This window comes from Passer montanus, unplaced genomic scaffold (genome assembly GCF_014805655.1).
Source record: "Passer montanus isolate IOZ18808 unplaced genomic scaffold, ASM1480565v1 scaffold21, whole genome shotgun sequence".
NCBI lineage: Eukaryota > Metazoa > Chordata > Aves > Passeriformes > Passeridae > Passer > Passer montanus.
The window spans coordinates 4,741,813-4,763,534 of NW_024366703.1; the positions used below are offsets into that span (position 1 = coordinate 4,741,813).

At 37.5% G+C, this 21,722-nt stretch overlaps 1 protein-coding gene across 4 annotated transcripts in view; it reads left to right on the forward strand.

Moving 5' to 3' along the window:
• The first annotated feature begins 1,410 nt into the window (after positions 1-1,410).
• The window catches only part of LOC120502224 (heparan sulfate glucosamine 3-O-sulfotransferase 1-like), a 54,691-nt gene continuing 34,379 nt past the window's right edge, over positions 1,411-21,722 (forward strand). For 2 of the 4 annotated variants that reach the window (XR_005627482.1, XM_039709443.1), the window contains exon 1: positions 9,069-9,199. The gene's annotated coding sequence lies outside the window, so the exon portion shown is untranslated. Of the gene's footprint in view, positions 1,459-6,744; positions 6,848-8,467; positions 8,581-9,068; positions 9,200-21,722 lie in introns of those variants that run through there. The other 2 variants (XR_005627484.1, XR_005627483.1) reach the window with 2 other exon arrangements.

Genomic DNA, 21,722 nt, shown 5'->3' on the forward strand with positions numbered 1-21,722 from the left:
TCCTGTGGAGTGGTGTCACACAGTGCTTACACAACGGGATGCTGATACCAAGGCAAAGGTGGTCCTGTAAATTATTTTGATGTGGGTATATTTCTTCATATTTACTGTAATGCCCTTTATCAGAAAAATCTCCTGGAATGACAGTGGCAGGGATAGTAACTTTTAAACCATGCTGCCTAAACTGCTCAGAATGGATCCAAGAGCAAATTAAAGAGTTGTAATAGACTAATGATTTATCCATGTGATTATTACCACTATTGTCAAAGAACTGAAACAGAAAAAGTTCTATCATGGATGGATTTAATGAGCCAGCTCAGGTTATTCAGTGTTACCACAGCAATCAGACTGACTGTATGTAAAACACTTTTCCATGAATATTTTTTGAGCCTCAGTAATAATCAGTTATGCATCAGTGTAGACTGACTAACCATCCCATATATCTTGCATTACAGACTAAACAGATGGTTTTAAATCCCTCCCTTTGAAATCATTATGGCCTCTGGAGTTCAGCAGTGTAGAAGATGATAACAAATCCCAGGAATGAGGGGGATGAAACTTTGTAGCTGTTGCTTCAAAATACAGGAGTTTAATATATGATGAATGACTATTTATGGTTTGTATAATATAATCTGTGTGAATAGCAATTTGTGCTGTAAAAACTAACAGGATTCTAACTATCCTCATTTTCCAATGTAATACTGAAAACTCAGTACTCAAGGTTAGTTTCCTTCTTGCCTTTACAACATTTGTAGAATACTGTAGAATAAATTATTGGCAAGAATGAACTAAAAGGAGCTAAATACATTGAGGAACTGTGTTGACACATTGCAGTACATGAGAGTAAAACTATTGATACAGAGCGAAAAACAGATTTCCCTGAAGTCAATTGGAATTTTGCTATTGGATTCTACATTGTCAAAATGTTACTGCCAGTATAGAGTTTGGCTATTTTTACCTTTAATTAATGCACCATTCATCTGTTTTCCTACCCTTCCTCACTTATTTTCTCCTCTTCCTACTCTCCCTCTCTCCTTACCTCTCTTTGGTCCCTGTCCTATATCTGCTGCATCTGCCAGGCAGTTAAATTTTAAAATAGCTTTTCCCTTTGAAGTGCTAATACCAGCACTGCTATTTCTATAGCAAGTAACTTCACTGGCTGTTGTGGTTTGCTTCTACTCTTTGTTTTGTGTGTTTGTACGTGCATATGTGGATGTTATGTGATTTTAAGAGTGAAGAAGTGGAAAAAATTGAAAGAAAGAAAAAGATCTCCCAATTAAGTTTTATAAATGAGAGTTAAATCCCAGCTGCTCCACATCAGGCTGTGATTTTGTCAGGTCTCATGAGCTAAGCAGGTTGAACTTGGTGAGTAATTAGATAGGAGACCTCTCAGGAAAGCCCAGGGTGCTGTATGTGGTGCACAGAAGATTCAGGAGCTGTGACAGTTCCACTTCAGAAAGGGTAAATAATTTCTTGTGTTGTTCTTCCTTCATTGAATCCATGCATGGCTATGAAACATGACAGGTCTGTGCAGAAAATCTGTTTCAGAAAATAATACTTTTAATACTTTAATGCTGCCAGAAGGTAGGAGGATATTCTGAAAGGACCACTTTGTACACACACTCACTTACAGCCTTTAACCATCTGGCCAAGGATAGGAATGTAGATGAACTGCACACCAGAGACAGAGTACTGGACCTTTGATCAGTTCCAGCATGTGAAGTATTCAATTTTTGTGTACTGAGCACTTGAGCAATCACTGTTGTCTTCTGCAAGATGTCTCTTTTTGCTGTTACATATGATACATATGTGTGTTTATTTTAAACTGTCCTTATGTGACCGTTTTACACTGTGCTGTGCATTTATTTAGCAAAGTGAAAAAAAATTGCATTCCATTCTTGGGTGTTAACCTTAAGGATTTTGTGAGTCTTGACTGATACTGTGAGATTTAGAAAACTCAGAGATGGACATTTTAAATATTTTTGCTTCATTCATAAGTGTGTTTTATCTTCAAGTTTTTTTCATTGATTTACAGGTATAGAAAAACGCCACTGATTAATAATGAAGTCAGAAGTGACATGTGCACTGAAAAAATTAATCACTTGCACTATGTGGATTGCTGTCAGAGTTTCCTTTGGGAAAGATAATTTGAGATAACTGTTTCCTGGACTGTATAAATCAGGAATGTACTTGTACTTTGATGAGTTTAACAGTGGGTCAAAACTTGATGGCTTTTGTAAAGCTAGGTCCTCTTGTATGGCTGTTTCTTTGAGATGCTTCTGTTTGTTTACAAAAAAAAATACAAAATCCTATTTACTTGAACAAGGCACTGGAGTATTTCTTCACTTCTTGCTCCAAGCCACTCTCAGCCCACTACCCCAAAAGACTCTCCTTTTCTAAGCTTCTTTCAAGGTACCTGGGGGCAAAGTCAAAAGATACCTGCCTACATTCTCTTAAATTTTCTCCTGGACATGTGGGAGAAGAGATGTAGGTGTGTTGGGGAGGTTACAGACACCAATTCTTCATATAGAAGTTGAGAATTAAAATATTTTTCTCCTGTATAGGAATGTCTTTTTGATTTAGCAGGTCCTTGGGGTATTTGAAAGCCAGATATAGCAGTCACAGCTCCCAAAACATAAATGATACTTAGGGAACTTAAGGGAAGGCACACCTCTGAAAATACGGGGTGGGAATTCTGTAAATCAATTAATCATGATATGTATATTTCTAGCTGAGATCTATATCTTTAATAACAGCATGTATATTTACATCTGAGATCTATCACTCTGTCACACAGCTTTGTTATCATGCCCAACAGCTGGTCAAAATTTGGAGATTTGTTGATTATTTCCATTAGATAGGACAGCTGTTAATAGAGATTGGTCTTTTATCAGTGCAGTTCTATTTCTAAGAAGCAACCTAAAAAAATCTTTCTTTGAGAACAGCAGAAATTGTACATATTGAAAAAGCTTTTTATTTTTCAGAGATTCAACCCATGGCAATTTGTGCCAGCAGCCCAAAATCTGTCTAGGTTTACTCCTCAGTACCTGTTCTTTGGCATTAATTTGACAGGAGCTTCTACATATTTCCTCTTCCTCCATATCTATACATGTCCTACATGCATAGCCTACATACATTGTGTCACTTTCATTTGTATCCTTCTTAAAAAACAGAAATACCACTCCACTTACCTAATTCTCATTCTGACTTGGCTTTTCCAAGCTTTTGTTTTGTACAGAGATGTGTAATTGTGTTTGGGGCTTAGAGACTCAAGTCATTTCAGTTACCTGTTTCAGCAGAGGAGCATAATGAGTTCTTACATCTATCTTAAATGAAGAGGGACAGCTATACCCAAGAGCTGCAATGAGGTTTACCTGACCCATAATTTTACAGCATTATAAACCACATTTCAGCTGAAACATCAGGGCTAGCAAAACAATAATAGTATTGGTTCAGTATTGTGGTGTAGTGAGTTTTCCTTCCACTGATTTCATGTCTGTTCCTTCAGCAGCAGGAAATGCATTGAGGTTCTGAAGGGCAAGCCTGCAACATGCTTTACTCTTTAGCAAATGGCACAGCTTCAGGAGGATGCTCAGAGGTTGTATACTGTAGACACCAGCCTTGTCTGCAACTTGCCCTAGCTTTGTGTAGATCGTTTTGGGCTGTTTTCAGGGTGAGAGAACTACAATAGAAATTGCACCTTAGTTACAGTCTGCTCTGAGTCTGCAAAAGATACAGCTCAGCTGGACAAGCAATTTGGAGTAATGTGGTTTTTTGGATCATCTTATTTCTTGCTGTGATTTTTCAGTCACCCTTCCCATTTTCTCTCTTTCTTCAGTTCACTGCCTCTGGTGACACAATTTAAGGTAACACAATTGACATATGAGTGAGGGTATTTAAAACTGAGGGCAATTTTAAAAATCAGAAATAATGTATATAGTGAAGTGTTTCAGTTTCAAAAATTATCTACACTTGTTTGGAATGCCTCAGTAACCCTTCAGGAATGACAGAATTGCCCCTCTTTCAGAAAATAAGTCTGTCATCTTTAACAGTAATGGTGTCCTTTTTTGTGTCTATTGCTTTAGTGCTAATAAGGATTTCTAACAGTTTTTCTGAGTTCAGTAAGAAAAAGTAATTGCATGAAAATTAAGATGTCAGAAATTACAATCCTCAGTGACCAGATAAACATCAGAGAAGGTACACTTCTCTGGAATATTTCAGAGTTTTTACTTTATTGAATAACAGAGGTTGCCTATGTCAAGCCTTGAGTTTTTATATTATATAGTTCCTATAAGTTTTATAAAGATTGAAATCCACATTTGGCTACATAATCTGACTTTTATAAAGCTGAGAAGTTCTTTGGAGAATGAGGAAAGTCAAGTCAAACTCACTCCTAATTAACACTAATGCTTTGAATTCCAAAAGGTAGACCTGCCCCCTTATTTGTCAGATATTTAATTCACTGAAAATTAGTTTAAAATCAAGGCAAAAGACACTCTTTATGCCTTGAGTTTTAGTCTGTGCCTCAGACTGAAAAAAAATAATCATAATTCATCTGAAACCACAGTTTCCATGTAGTAGCCAGAATTAGTAATAAATCAGACCAACTTCATGAACCTTAACAGATGAATAACTGTGACTAAGCTTTGAATATTAAGCCTTGAATCAAGAAAATGTCATATGGCCTTCAGGCCAGGGATATTTCATATAGATGTACTATTATAATTTGCTTTTAGTTTTACTATATCAGGATTGATTCTATCATGCAATATTCTTCCTTCAATATAATTTATTTTCTAGAAATAAACCTAGACTTATTTAATAAACCTATTTAATATAAGCTGCTGTAATTAGGGATTTCATGTCAAATGTAGTGAACCCTTGGAGAAAATTCAGTGAATGCAATCCTAGCTCTGATGAATTAACTAGAAGAATTTCTGTGATTTTTGTGTGATTGAGATTTCATCCTAAGTTTTAGGCAGAGATAGACCAAGACCAAATGTCTAGATGTGGCAGCACTGAAACTTGATCCACAATATAAAAATAAATATTACTTGAAATATTTTTAATGAATCTGTGTCCATATAACTTCAGATGTTGTGGTAGTGAAACTATACATCCATCTTTTCATAACAATAAGGTATTAGCAAGGATATTAATAATTTCATAAATTAAGAAACATAAATTTGCACTTCAGTAAATAACAATAATAAAATAAATGCAGGCTTTGAAGTTTTGCATACTTTGATAGGTACATAATTCTACCCCTCTCACTGAGATGACACGTGAATAAAATTGCCCAGGCAAGTGAATTCTGTAATAAAGAACCTGGAGAATTTCCAAAAATAGAAGAAACTAGTGAAAAGCATAGAGAATAGGTCCACCCTCCCCCCTCTCCAGCCATGGTGATTTTTCTTTGAATTGTAGTACCAGGCCATTTTTAAGTGGGAAACGTAGCTCAGCAGAGAGATCACTTTTAACAGGCTACTCATGAGTGGTTTTCTCCTTTGTTTTTAATTATACTACATCTTTATCCCAAACTATAACAGGTGACACTTCATACACCATCTCATTTAACACCCTTGCTTTCTCCAGAGTTTAACCTGGAAGCAGTCACCTGTGTGTGGGCTGCTATTGAAATGGAAGACAAGAAAACCTGTATAAAAATTGTGAAGTGGGTAAGGACCTGCAAAGGAAGAGAGTTTATGCTGAAAACTGATCAAGGCATAAATGGAATTTGCAAGATTTGTTAAGACTCAGTTCTTATTATCTCTGTATTCCTTAATAAAGTAATTAATAATCTTAGAAAATAAGAAAATTTATAATTTGCTGTTGACTTGTAGCTTGTCAATAGCACATATAAAATACTGGAGCCAAGAAATAGCACTGTATTATACAAAATTATGCACCAGAGCCAGATAAAAACTTTTGGTATAATCTGGTAATTTGAGAGTCAAAAGTTGTACAGCATGAGAAAGACTTGTTGGTGTTGAGCACAGGAAAAACCAAAAGCTATCTACATAAGAAGGTCAAGAAAGAAAGTGAGGCAAAGCCCACCTTTATCAGGGCTTAAATGGGGGTGAAGAGATCCTTGTGGGCATTGCCAATAAGAGTTTACTGGAAAGTCATGTATAAAGATCTCTCCATCTGTCAGAGTTTAAAAATTACTAATTCAAATTGTAATAGGTCATAGACATCATCAGGGAAATCCAAAACCTGATTTATGGAAAGAGATTGAAAGAGAATCTGTTTCAACTGAAGAACAACGTGAGTGTAGTATATAAATATAGCAATAGGTGAACGGGAAAGAATAATACTTAGAATGTTCTGGGGAGAGAAACAAATGGGACAATTTCTAATCAGGGGAGCCAGTGCCTGTTCAGGCACTGCCTTCACTAGGAATAGTGAAATGAACTGATTTTAAGATGAAACACTGGATTACAGAAGATGTTAGGTAATGTCTGCTAAAAAGCAGTTTTAGATTGGTGATTCAGAAGTTTTGATCAAGTTCCATATTTAATGTTTTCAGATGAGTACATCAGTTTTTGCAGGAAACATTTGATTCCGATAAAATCCTTTAAAAAAAAAAATAAAGTAGGTAGAAAATTCAATCTGCTATTCTGTACTTATCTTGGAATACCAGTACCAAGTGCAATGAAATAATATGGTGGATATAGTCTGTGTTGCCCTATTTCTTCTTATTTTTAAAAGTTCAAAATCAGCTTTATTTATATTCTTTTCCCACAGGATGGATGGCTTCCAATATATACAGGAATCTTCAGAATTCACAGATGAAAATAGGAAAATCTGGAGAAAGAGGACAATTAAGATTTTTCTCTGTAGAAGGCAAGTATTATTTTTAGAAGACAATTCAACTGCAATTCTTATGTGTTATTGTGCTGTGTAGTCTAAATGCGCCACTCAAGTATTGAACCTAGAGATTTTTACTCCTGCTATAAGTGCAAACCACAACACAGCCTTAACTGTGGAATTAATTACTCTTTTGTGTATGAGCAACAGAAATCTACAGCATAACACAAAAGGAAAATTAACGTGTCATGTAATTGAATTTTTCCCCCAAAACTGCTCTACTTTTTCATTTATTTTCTTCTTCCTCCTTAGACAGCTTTAAACCTCTTTGCCTATGATTACCTGTTTCAGGGCTTGTGACAATTTGGGGATCTCTCTATGTAAAGCTTATGAACTCTGTCTGGTACTTGGAAATCTCTATATATAACTGTATCAGCTTGAAGATCCTTTGCTAATCTAAAATCCACCAGAGGCGATTTTTGCTCCTGGCACATGATCGATAAGGAATTGTTAAACCATGATAATATCCTATTCAAATACATTCCCTTGGAGTATGACAATAGGTAGGCAAACCTGGTTTTATAGATGAAGTGAGGCAGTGATAAGTAAGTGATAAATCATCTGTTCTATGCAAATTTCATCACCTGACTAGGGATCTACCTGACTGAGAAGGTAAGGTGACATCTTGCTTGGTGTTGTAAAGTACATCTTGTATTAAATGTTGGAGGGGGCCAGTGGACCTAGATGACTTCTACCTGTGTTTGGAGTGGAAAATGAAGGCAGAGAAATGCAAAGGGTTCCCTGCATTTAACAGCTGTCATGAAACACTTAAAATCACAGTGGTCTTGTGCTCCTTCTGTGAAGAAACTCCAAGTCCAGCGCACCGCTAGTTTACCAAACAGTGTTTGAAGGAATCGACGCTGCCCTCAGAAGACAGGGCAGCGAAGCTCTGTGCCGGAGGACCGAGGAAGGAGCCGGGCTCGCTGCCTCAGCAGACCAAGGCAATCTCACATGGACGCCAGTGATGTGTTGCACGGAAAAACCTGGCTCCAGCAACTGGCGCGTGGCCGAGCAGTTGTTTTCACCGAGGCTGAGGAGGGGTTTTTGGACACATTTGTGCAAATGAGCTGAGTCCTGCTACCGTGATCGGGATGCCCGGGGTGCTCGTACTGCCCGGCTGGCCCCTCCGCGCCGGCAGCTCGGGGCTCCGGGGCGCTGCACCCCCGCCAAGGCACCCGGCGGGCGGCTGGCAGCCAGGAGACAAGGAGGGGCTGAGCTCCCGTGGAGCTGAGGATGCTCCCTCGTCCAGATGCTCCCTCGTCCAGCTGAGCGGCGACTGCAGCGCGCTCCGTGGCGCGGAGCCTTCCCAACTTCCCAGGGTTATCTCGCTCATGCCCGCCCGGCCGGGAGCGGGGCTGCCCCCCGGTGACCTGTCCGGGGGTCCCCGCCCTTCCTCAGGGCACGGGCACCCGCGGAAAGCCGGGCGCGGCGCCCATCCCTCCCTCCGCGCCGGCGGAGCCCTGAGCCGGGGGCGAACTCCCGAGAAGGGACCGTCCCGTGTGCCCTGCCTCTCGCCAGCCCCCGCGCCTGCCTCCTCCCCTGGTCACCGGCACTGATGAATTAATCATGATGTGGCGGCTGTTAATGCATTTATGTGGAGCGGGCCGTGCCAGTGGCTGGCGGCGCGGCGGGTGAGGAGCGCGGGCAGCGCCGGCCCCTCCGCTCCGCGCAGGGCGAGCCGCGGCCGCGGCGCTCTCCATGGCTCCGGAGGAGGTAACGGCATCGGGACGCGCTGCCCGTCCCCCGGCAGCCAGGGAAGGGAAGGGCAGGGCAGGCGGAGAGGGCAGGGCAGCTCCAACTTGCCGGCAGGGGGACAGCAAGGCTGGGGTTGCCGCGGGAGGTGTGCGGGGTGTGTTCGCTTCGCGTCCCCGAGGTTCCTCCAAATCCTGCCCGCGGTTTAAAAATCGCTCTCTTGGCATAAGCGCGCGGGAGCCAGGCTCACTTTATCGCCGCTGACGCTGTCGAAATCGCTGTGGCTCCAGCAGTAACAGCAGCGAGCCCCCTCCCCGCATCCCTCCCTCCTTCCCTCCCTCCGCCGGGTCACCCGCTCCTCGTGAGAAACCAAACGCTGCTGTTCCATTAGCTTCATCTTCTCGGCTGACGCCAAAGTGAGGAAGACTTGCTAATTAATTTACATACGAGGGAATGATGTCTGAAGGAAGGAAAAAATACCCCGTTGCACCTGCTCCGCAGAGACTTGTCATCTGAATCTGGAGGAGAGCTATAAATCATGTAAAGTGTTCGCGGTGGAGTCGGCTGCTTCTGAGAGCTGTAGGATTATGTATCCAAATGCTGAATTTATATTTCCCACTAGGAAAAGACTGAAACTCAGGTCAGATATAAACTACATCGTTTCATTTAAAACAAAACTGTAGTTATTTATTGTAATTCTAGAGGGGATTTTTCTTCTCTCCTGATTAAATAGGAAGTCCTGTTAGAGCATGTAGTAATGATTTACACATTACAGCCTGAAATCTCTTGCAGATTTGGAAGTGGTGGAGTGTAAGAACGGTGCTTTAGAACTACATATGTCCTCTTATTTTTGCCACACGTGAAAAGACTGAGAATAACCAGGCTGGTTTACCTTGTTTTTAGTGTGTACAAACCCATATTTTCTGAGATATAGGATGGGCAAAACTTGGACAAGGGATAGCACATGTTCCTTTGAAAATGTTGACTTTCTCAACTACAGTAACTAAAATCTGTGTGATGTCTTCTTTGATTATTTCCACCTTTTGAAAAACTTTAAAAATGTCATATGCTACTTCCAAGAATTTCACTTACTGCCTCTAAGGCAATACAGTAATTGTTTTTGATGCTTGCCTGCTAAGTGAGATGAACTGGGGAGACCTAGTGTTCAGTAAGATGTTTGTGTTATTCATACGCCAGGTATTTCATCATAAAATACAAAATGACAGCTTTATTCTGATGTGGTAATGGTTTCATATTGTAGAAATTATTCATACTTAATTTTGTGGCTTTTCATATGTTTCTCTAGGTTTGTTGCTGACAAAACTAGACTGAGGTTTTGTCATTTCAAATGGAACTGATTTAGATTGGGGTTAATTGCTTTAGTAGCCTAATGTATTTTTGACAAAACTGAAAAGGCAAATATTACTAAATTATTTTTTGTTCCACTTATGTAAAAATACTGCTTTTTGATTAAAAAGATGTTATGTGATGGATCCTGTACATTGCTTCAGACTGAAGAAATTAAGGAATTTGTGTGCTTTGACAGAACGTGTGATTTGCAAGTTTCATAAGTTGTGAGTTTATTGTAAAAGTGTGTGTATGTGTGTGGCAAAAGACTGCTATGCTAGTAGAAGAAACTAATAATAACACAGAAATCTGTGAGGTAAGCAAGAACATATGAGCCAGGCTAACCACTCAATATGCTTACTTTGAAAGCAAGCCTGGATGCAGTAGTTTTCATATCACTGTTCTACAGCAACAAAATAAGGGAGACAAAAATAAGCAGAAGCCAGAAATAGAAATACAAAAATCTAAAAGGAGACTAGTCAGGTGGGGAAAAACATTTGGAAATCAACACTTTCTGTCAGATCCAAGACTGCAGGTCATTGGTAAATGAAATCATACATACACAGCATTTTTATGACATTTAAGGTGGAAGCCTTGGTCTAGACTATAACCAACCAATTAAAAGAGATTCAGTTGTTGAGAATTTGGTTTGTCACCAAATAAGAGATGGTAGAGGTCAAATGACAGTCAATAAAAGTGGAGTTAATCTTTGAATAGGCGAATAATTTGTTTTCCAAATCTTGTCTCTAACTGGAAATGCTGTCATGGACACCAGTCCACAAAGTGGTCAAAATTTATTAATAGTGAACATTCATTGTTCTGAGATACCATTTAATAGAAATACTTTTTTTCTGAGTAACTGGCATTCTTCTGGCCAGTGCTTGGACTTTGCTAGTCATAAATAAAATATGGGAGTTCTGATTTGGGGTTTGAACAATGTATGTCACTGTGTAGATTTCAGTCCAGTGTATATTTTATTTGGCTGTCAAGCATTGGATTCACTTATATTGGAAAAACATTTGCTTCATTTCTAAAACAAAATGTAAAATTATCATTTGTCAGCCAGAGGGAGGTGGGGAAGTGTGTTCATAGTCACCAGATTTTATTTGCCTTACAGTAATGACTTGTGTTTGGTACAAGGGATTGTGGGGTTGGTGAATGACAGAGCCGCCTACATTTTCAACATTTGCAACAGGTTGAGCATGCTTTTTGGGTCAGGAAAGCACAGTGCTGCTTGTTTATTGATGGACACATCCTTGAAAGGAGCTGAATGGAGAGGAGTTGGTTATCTGCAACATTGCTCAATGTTCACTTGCTGCTGTACAAATGATTATGTGACAACTGGCCAGTAGCTGTAGACATGTGAATATGCCCTCTCTATTTTCTGTAGCTGTTTTTGCTTTATGCACTGCCATGGAAAACTTCTGAAAGGGTTGTTCAATGATTAACATGTTAAAATGTTATAAACGATGGGATAATTGTATGTCTTAACAGACAGGTTAAGTTACATGATTCTGAATAGTGGCAACATTTGAGGTGTATTTGCTTGGAGTACAATCAAATTCCCTCTTTGACTGTTTAGATAGTAAGCAGGAATCCATTAAACTGGCCAGGAGGACAAATATTTAATGAAGACTCAAAGAGGCAATATAATTTCTGTATGTTTGCAGTGCACTGGTCTGTTCAGGTTCTGATTAAATCTTCTGATCTCAAGGAGGTCTTCTAGTCATCTGCTTTGATGCAATATTCCACAAAACCATTTTAAAGGTAGAGGGGTAGGAGTTTAAGACTTAAGATTGTTTTCTCTTAAGGACAAGAATTGCATGAGGTCCTCTCACAGCCCTAGTTGAACTTTAGTGGGAATAGTGTGAGCAAGAAGTCTGCGAAGCACAGGAGCAGAACCAGGAGTAGTTATCACAGTAGTAATTCAGTCTGAAGAAAAGACCTTTCTGAGTTAAATAACAATCTTATCTAACTTCAGTTACAAAGTCATCACAGTCTACCTTTAAGTATATTGCCCTGTTGCTCTTTCTGGATATTTCAAAACCTCTCTCCTAATGCTTAGAGCTTTATTTGAACTTTCAACCTAAATATATTCTTAGATTCCTAATTTTTAATCTCTCTATATTGTTATTTTAAACCATCTCCTTCCTCGGTGTGTAGCCCTCAATAAATTATAAACATCGATCATGTGTCTTCCTCAGCTTTTATGTGCTAGGATCAAACAAGCAGAGCAAGCACCTTTTAGTCTGTGTGGCAAAATAGAATAAATAGGAAAATACAGAGGCTAGTAACTTTATTCTCCTGAATTCTGAACCTTGTACCTGAAGTGTTTGCTCAAAGTCTTCAATAGGACTGCTAATGCTCCACTCAGTCTTTTGAGGATGCTTTGTCAGACACTGGTGAATATCAAGTTTGTTTTACAGATAGGCCAGGTTGGTTTCATTTGTTAAGAGGAAACATGGGTGTGTGATTTATCTCTTTGTGTTGCTCTCAAATGATAAGAAACCATCACAGAAATAATCACAGAAAGAAATTTTGCTATTCATAATGATGTTGCTTTGAAGAGTAGCTAAAGGTTTTCCCATTTCTAATCCTGTGCAAATTTTCCTCCAATTTCTTCTGTAAGTTAGCAAGAACCTCCCCTGTATCAAGTAGCTTCCTGTAACCAGTTTTTATCAAAACACCTCTGCTTTTCACCATGTTTACAGACATATAGTAAGATGAATGTGAAGAACGATTTTAAAGAAGTCCATTCAATGTTACCATTAGTCATCAATAGTTATCATTAGTTATCATTCAATAGTTACCATTTATATCAACTTTATTTTTGTGTTATGCTTGTATTTCCAACTCAGTAATTAATTGCTGGGTGATACCAATCAAATTCCTTAATGAAATCTGGAGAGAGTGTATTTTGAATGTACTTTCTCATAATATTTGCTTTTAAAAGGATTGGCTTCTCCCTCCCACCAAGCATTTATAAATACTGATTAAGATCCCTTCTGAGCCTTCTCCACGATAAAGTAACTCAGCTCTCCCTGCCTTTCTTCAAATGACAGATGCTCCAAGACCCACATCTTCTCTGTGTCTTTGGTGTGCATACTAGATGTACACCAGTATGTCCATGTCTGTTCTGTACTGGGGAGCCCAGAACAGGAGGCAATATTCCAGATGTGACCTCACTGGTGCGGAGGGGAAGGATCATCTCTCTCAGCCTGATGGCTCTGTTTTTCCTATCACAGAAGGTGTTGACTTTCATTGCTACCTGGGCACTTTGCTGACTCAAGTTTAACTTGCCCACCAGGACATTCCCCATCCTTTAGTGCCCAGTTCTTTCCCTATGGCTGGTCCTAAGACTTTTACCAGTCCACAAAGTTATTTCTCTCTGGGTGAAGAACATGTATTTCCTTTTGCTGAACTTCATTTCTCCAGCCTGCGGAGGTCCCGCTTAACAGCAGCACAGCTGCTCCTTATTTCACACACTCTTCAACTTGCTGAGGGTGCCCTCTGTCCCATTATTCTGGTCTTCAAGGGAAATGGCCCCAATATCAACAATTAGTAATGTTCTCTGCTGAATTTTGTGGCACTGATCACAATCCTTTGAGCCCAGCAATTCCACTACTTTCCATTTCACCTCACTTTCATGCTTCATTAATAATAATGTAATTGTTGGTAATAATAGTTAGTAATATCAGTAATAATTTTACTATTGCTGTGTGACCAGGAAAATTAACAGATAAAAATATCTCTTCACCATCTTTCCTTGCTCTGGATTAATAGCACTGGCACGTGTGTGTACACACGTGCACCAAGTGACAGTTGCCTGTTTGTCTGTGTTTGAGTGTATGACTGTGAATTACTCATACCATATGTTTGACACAGGGAAGATACTATTTTACATGTCATACAGGCACTGCATTTTTTTTGCATTAGATTTTTTTCCCCACCTCATTTTTTATAGGTCAAATGAACCTCTGGGCTTGTTATAGTTATGGGCAATTTGAAATATGTAATCTTGAAATTGATTGCAAAATACAGGTGAATTAATTGCTCTATAGCTGATGTTTTTGAAGCCAAATGGCCTTTCATTCAGGTGAAGAAATTGTGTACCTTATGTTAAAAAATGCAACGGCTTTTTTTATGTTTTCTTCAAATAGCAAAAAAATGTTTCGAGAAAAATTGCTTCGATATTCCATATTTTCTCTTACTATTCACGCTCACCTGCTTTGCCAGCAGCAGTGAGAAAAGACACTGAACTACCCTCATTGCAAGCGATGCTTAAGATTTCTAGGGTGAGACTCAGGGCTCTGTGTTTAGGGTCAAATTATTTGAATTTGATCTTGGATCAAGCTGTTTTGCTGCAGGAAATTTTATTCAATATTGCTTGAAGAGAAGGAATTTTCTGTTTCTTTAGCAAGTGACTGATACTTTTGCTTTTAGCTAAAAAAGATGTATTTTGTTTGTGTGTGTGCATATAGAAGAGTGATGAAAAGGAACTTTTTAAGCAAACAGCTTTCTATTTACAGAATACTGCAAGGATGGCACTTAAAATTCTGAAAATAATGATACACTTTTTTCTCCACCTTGAAATGAGGATACAGGGTTCGAGGGATAGTGATGAGCTAATTGTACTTACAACTTAGTACCTTGACACTGATTTTGAAAAGCAATCTAATCTTTGCAGTTTGATTCTGAATTCACATTCTGTAATAACTCCATCAGAAAAATGGGAGAATTTTGCTTCTCTGTGTGGTGCTAAGGCCTTCAGAATCTGGAGAGAAATGACTCTTGGCATCTAAGCTGCAGTAAACAGGTGGGAATTGAAAAGTTGTGAATGGGCACCTGTGCAAGAATGCAGCTCTAGCCTTTCCTTTTATTTCCAAAATCAATATAAATGCATAAATGCTTATCATGTGAATTTCAGGAAAATAATTGCTTTAGGTTTTTTTTCTCTTTGTTGTTGTCTATAATTTCCTGTTAACACTGTACATCTGTTTAACTTGGAGAGGCAGAGCAAATCCTTTTCAAATGAGGTTATAAAAGGTGTAGATATAGTTATTAAGTAAAATGTTACGCATTACTTGCAGAACAATGGAGAAAATTATTTAATATTTTTCCTACTGCAAATCTCCAGATTGCTAACCAACTATTTTGTGTCATGTATGTTTCTGCAAGTAAAGAAAACTATTCAGAGAGGTAAAAAACATATTTCTACTTTTAGTAAACTGCAAATAGTAGACTTTTTTCCCAGAAATCGGCACTAGAAAAATATGTTCTGATGTTGTGTTTATTTACGATGGGATCTTACAGTGCATAGCTGGAAAAAAAAATTGAGGTGAGAAATAAGGTATATAGATTATTTCAATAAATGGCAAAGTATCAATTAGTAGAGATACTGGGTTTTAGACATGAATTAATAAGGTAATTCAAATACAAGCAAAACATTTTAGCTTCTGGATGGAGACAAACTGAGCTACTTCTGTCCTTGTCATAATTTAGCATTTATATAGTGTTTGCAAGCTAAAAAACTCCTTGTAGATACCAATGATCTTCATTACACTCTCTGAAGGCAGGTAAGTGTTCTGCAAATTAATGGTATAGGACAAATATATTTTAGACCTAGAAATCTGTGAAGAGTTTGAATTTTGGTATAAATGTGTTTGAAGTTTATAAAGGGCAGACTATATCCCTCAGAATCCAAAATCAGCTCTTACAAGATATGCTTTCATTTTTAAGGAACAAAGATACAGGGTTTCATTCAGAACACTTGAATAACACTATGTCTCTTTGATAACAAAGTCTAGTCAGACATAGTTTTTCCTGAAAAAAAAGTGTTGGATATTATAAAGAACATTTTTAAAGGTTCATACAGAATAGATCCTTAATTTACAAAGGTTCTATAAGATTCTGCTTCCATTTTTTGTGGAAAGGTATTTACACATGGAAAAAGGGAGCTTGTCTCTCCTGTCTCCACCCTCCTTGGTTGACAGACTTTCCCTCCAGCAAGCAGTTGACAGCAATCAGTTTGTGGATTATTTCTGGAAGGAAAAAGTTTACAGCTTTTCTCGAACAGAAAGATTAAAAATAAAGTAGCTGTCATCTATTTCCATGGCTTAACTAGTTAAAATCATAGCCACAAAAATGCCATATTACTCAGCTAAGCTGTTCACTGCATTTTATACAGTAAGCAGACCTTATTAAATAAAGGCAGTCAAGCCTTGCAAACAATAGTTTGTAACACAAAATTTTTAAAAATTACATTTTTACTGGAAGTTTACTATTTATTTATCATTTCTACATACACTAAGTCTTTAAAATAAGCCTTACACAGATATTATAATGAAATATTTGGTGACCTTGTCACATATGAAGGGCATGTAGGTAATTTTTAGGATGAAAGAAGTTTGTGTCTTATGACAGCCAGATTCTTGAGCGTCTTCCAGACTTGGCTCACATTAATCCTCACAACACTGTGTTTTCCATTGCACCATTTATAAAGGTAAATACTGTCAAGTTTAAGATGGAAAATAATTTGCATTTGTCAGTTTTGACACTCTCTAATGCTAGATTCTTGAGATGCAATATGAAAATAAACATGTAACAGGTTTCTTTTTCTAGATTGCCACAGTCAGAAATTTCTTAGACCTAATCCCCAGGCATTAGGCTATTTCAGTCTCACAAATTATGACTCTGTTTCCTTGGCACCACATGCTACCTTTAGTTTATTCTGTAAATAAATAGTTCTGTTTACTTAGATGGTGGGGTTTTGGGCTTTTTAAATCTACTTTACAGAATGTCATTCAATTAGTTTGATTTTGTTCTGTACTATACAATGTGAAGTCTTCCAGTAATTTTGGCAACCTTTATATCACTGATTTCCTGGCTATGGCATTTTCCCTCCTGTCCTATAGTAGAGTAATGAAACATCCTTACTATGTGTAGACTTTGGTGTGCTTTTAGGGTTTTCTAAATTCAAAATCTGATATGTGCACTGGAGAATGAAGAAAAACAATAGGCTCATTATTTTCATATTCTGCTGCATTCTTATCTTAGCTCTAAGTTTCTGGATGCTAAAGTAAGTTTCATGCCTGTACACTGCAAACACTCCTGAGAGTTTAGGCCTTTTTAGCATGTTAGAGAGCTGAACACTTGTGGTGTTTTCACTCTTTTAAATCCCCCCTCTGCAAAATTATGGAAGTTTAAGACGGTTATTTAAATGGTTAATGGCTGGCTTTTTATACTTTCAATTTTATCTCCTTTAACCCAAGAGTATAAATAGTGTCAGTGATAGAAAACCAGTTTCAAAACTAAATTTATCTTGAAAAGACAACTGTTATGATAATTATGCATAGAGCTTTAGAAAATGGAAATAATATAAATCCTCACTAAATAGTCATTACTGAAAGTTAGATAATCTGCTACTCTGAAAAGAACACTGTATCATTCTTCTTTTGAATCCTTGTGTGGTCACAGGCACAGAACGTGGTGCTGTAATACTCCAAGGAATTGTTCTACTTTGCTTCTATAGGGAAGCAGTTTCCTTTAATCAAACAGAAGCCAATAGAAATACACGAGCATCGAACAGGGCTCTCTGTTGCCTGCTGGGAGATACTTAAATTTGTGCTAGCTTGCACTAGAAGGAAATGCTGTTAAAGCATTTTGTTTTGTTTCTGTAAAAACTCTAATATTCAGTGTGTAAAATTGCCATTAAAAAAAAAAATCTAATAATATCGTGTATACTGATTAAGGCAATTAACTGTTCAGCCAATTGTGGAATAATACCATAAATGTTTTAACATGTTTATTCCTGTACAAGCTGATCATAATACTTTATACTATAAATAAAATATATGGGCTACTCTATTGTTTCTACTTTACTTTTTGTGATCCTGGGGTATTCTCATTTATTAAATGGAAATAATCATATATATATGTGTGTGTGTATATATATGGAAGGAAATAATTATATAGGTCTTAAATTGCAAGTATTGTTTACATTGAGATGATTTTCTATTTACCTATGAATGATTCCTTGCTAAAAAGGTTAAGAAAAAGAAGAATTTTAAAATTACAGAGTAATTTTTTAAAATGATGAGTCAAAAATATCAGTTGTCTCTGCATATGGATTATTATATATGCATTAGTATTTTGACACATTCTCTGTCTGTTCAGCCATGTGCTGTTGATCCTGGTCCTCTGAAATATGTTATTTTTGCATAGCTATTAATAGCAATAATTACTTTAAAATTTTTCTTTTGCCGATTTTTTTTGTTGTGGATAGTAAGATTAAATTTCCTTTTTCAATCTTGTTATAATCTTATTTTCTTAAACAGATGGAGCAACCAAGCATATACTGTGAGCTGTTACATAGGAAACGTTGGGTAAGATTCAGAATTAAGTTTTGGGTTTGTAGCTACTGAATGAGACATTTTCAGTGCGAGAATGTACCCCATGTCCAGTGGTTTAAATGTATTGTGTAATTGAGGTGAATTTGTTCTTAGCACTTTAAAATGTACTTATGTCAGGCATGTAGTAATTTTAGGTATCAGCATAGGGTTGGTGAGAAACCTTTGGAGGGAATGTACCTGTCCACACACTATTTCAGCATACTATTACCTGGGAAAATGTTGATTATGTTTAGTAGAATTACTCTTTTCCTGCTCTTAACTAACTTTAAGAGAATTGCAGGTTTCAGGAAGCTGCGTTGTAGGACAGAGCTTACCATGCTGGCAGCAGGAAATTTGTATAAGTAGTGGAGTTTGGTTCACCTAATTTAATAGATTTTTTTTTTTAATAAAGATCTAGGGCAAAACTTCTTTCCCCTTCTACAAATCATGAGAGGAATTTTACTTCCTATGTGAACTAATTTATTGTACTGCTTGAGCTTCAGGATTCCTCAGAACACAAATTCTACCTTCCAGGTAGTTAGATAAGTATCCAAGTATGAAATAATTTCATCTTGACCTTTTAATATCTAACTTATTTGAATTTTGCCTCTGAGTAAATACCTACTTAGCTTTAATACATTCCTGTTTAATGTGAATGGCTCTGAAAAGTGATTTCCATCAAATTGTTAAAGGAATAAGGAAAACATTTTCCCTATTTGAAGTTTTATACATTAGTTTCTTCCTGTTTAATGTCAAGAGCACAAGTTTAGGAAGGCTGAGTAAAATGGGATTGTCTAGCTACTCCAAGGTAGCTAGACAATCTTTTCAAAGTTAAACTGAAGTAATAATTTTTAAATTTTAATAATTTCTAAATCTTATTAATTTAACAAGTATATAACACTTCTCTCTTCTCTCCATTCAGTTTATTTTACTGAATGACCATTATATTTCTTAAGAAATATCTGTACACATAAATCAATATTTCAGATTTAAATTGGCCTAATATTCCAGAGTTTTCTTATATTTATGTGACCTCAGATCCTACCTGGTACACTGTGTGATTGTCTGAGAGTAGCTACTTCATGTGCTGAAGTCATAGGTCCATGTTTTCTCCCAGTGAAAATGCAGACAACTTAAAAATACTGTTGTACTTTCTTGCCAAATATATTTCATCTGCTGCATGTGAAACTGTTATTTTGGAGAGGATACTAGAAAGTAAATAGAACATAATAAAAAAAATCAGGTACTGTTCTTTCTGGGGGGAAGCAAAGGATATGAAACACATTGAACAATAGAGTGGAAAGATAAATGCTCCTGTTTTAATGCAGTCTAGGTAAGAGGAATGCCTGGGATTAATCTAGTGGTAAATTACTTTCTATCCTACACCCATAATCTGTGCTTATTGGACTTGTTATTGTGTGGTAATCCAATTTCTCCATATGACACCAGTGTAAAAGAGAACTGTCTTTGCCTGCAGAGACCAGTGCCATCTATTTTCCTGCTCATCTCTTTCACAGACCAGAAAGTGATTGTACATTGCACTGCATTTCTAAGTACAGCCTTCTTTGCCCTTCATTTGGTATTCTTTGATTCTTCCTTTGGCACAGAAAACTCAAGAACTCAGTCTGTTTTGATCTACTGGGCTTGACTTTATAGATGAGGCTCAGATTGGCTGTCAGTGGAAAAGCTGAGCTTTTTGCTGTGAATAACCAACAGTTGGCCAGCAGCTGTATGTGGAAAGGGCTCAACTGTAGAGCCTTGTTGAGAAAAGCCAGTGTTTTATCATCCATATAATTGGTGCCTGAAATCCATCTGCAGCCAAGTGTTAACAGATCACTCAGGTTAGAAATTAACCATCTCTAGCAGTGATAGCCAATTCTTGGAGAAAACCAAGGATGCCAGAGGAATTAGCCACTGTCTTTCATTTAAGAAGCACCAGAGCAAAGGTATGTCACTCAGTAAAATAGCAATACATGGAGCTGAGGGGTTTCATTGAAATTAACCTTAGAAGAAGCAAGAAAATGGCACAAAAGTGGAAAATGAAGCAAATGCTCATGACCTTCTGTAAATGACTGCTTGAAGTGTGAATTCAGACACTGCTTTGTGAAAGCTTTTAAATGGAATGGTAGATGAAGGAAAATATGGAACAGAACACTTGCTTGCTTGTGATTTGTTGTGCTAAGAAAGCAGAAATTTACCTCTGTAAATAAGCAAGATTGCACCAGACACCAAGTTCCATCATCTGTTTCTTTTCTTAATCAGAAAAAAAATTGGAGAACTATATAATTTTATGTAGCTGTCTAGGTCAGTTGTAGTTGAGCTGATTCTACCTTTAGCAAGAACCAACTCTTTTCATGCTAAAATAATCAAGATAAGAATGGAAAAGACAGATCCATCATGCATTGAATCATTCCATATCTGATCTGTGTAATTGGCCCAAGGGATTGCTAGAGAACTTCAGTTTTCTCATTTATTTTTTTACAGCACTTTAGTTTTCCAGCTGGAGAAGCAGTTATTAAATCTGCACAGTGCACTCTAACTCACTTCTGAAAGACTTGCACCTGCTTCTCCTGAGATGTCTGAGAAGCCAGACAGGGTATTGGATGAGGAGAGGTCTGAGCACACTTCTTGCCCCTGACTTGTTAAACAACTTTTGAGCAACAAGAGCTATATTTGTTGAAACCAAACCTGGTCATGTTGGAACTGGGAAGAGATTAATTCTTCTAAAGTGGAATGTTGATTTTTTTTTTATGTTGTGGGTAATACAGGTATTTTTATCCATGCTTGCTCAAAAGTATGAGAACCTGTAATCTGCAAGATGATAGTGTCTACCAAAAAGTGTTATTTCCTGCACTCTTTTGTCTCTTGCTGCATGTGTTAAAAGTATGAGAACCTGTAATTTGCAGCATGTGCAGCGTGCAAGATGATAGCGTCTACCAAAAAGTGTTATTTCCTGCACTCTTTTGTCTCTTGCTGCATGTGTAAAACTTGTTACAGAATTAGCACTTCTTTCTCTTATCTACGTCTAATTTAAGACCTTTTTTTCTTATTCACATACAGTGTGTTATTTGTGGTCACACTGTGTATATTTTTAGAAGATAGATGGTGCTCTAATTGGATTTTTTTTTGTTTTTTTGGGGTTTTTTTGTTTGGTTGTTGTTTGGTTGGTGGTGGGTTTTTTTTCTTTTGGTTTTTTTGGGTTTTTTTTTGGTTTAACAGTGGTAGAGCTAGCTCTGACCTTATTCTGTTCCTTTAAAATGAATTATGAATACTTCTGTGAATACTTCATGGACTATAGGCCCATACAATAAATTCAGGTTGGAAGATACCTCAGGAGGTATCTTGGTCCAGCCTTCTGCTCAAGAAGTGTTGAAGTCAGGCCAAGTTACTCAAGGTTTTCCCAGTTTGGTCTGGAAAGCATCTAAG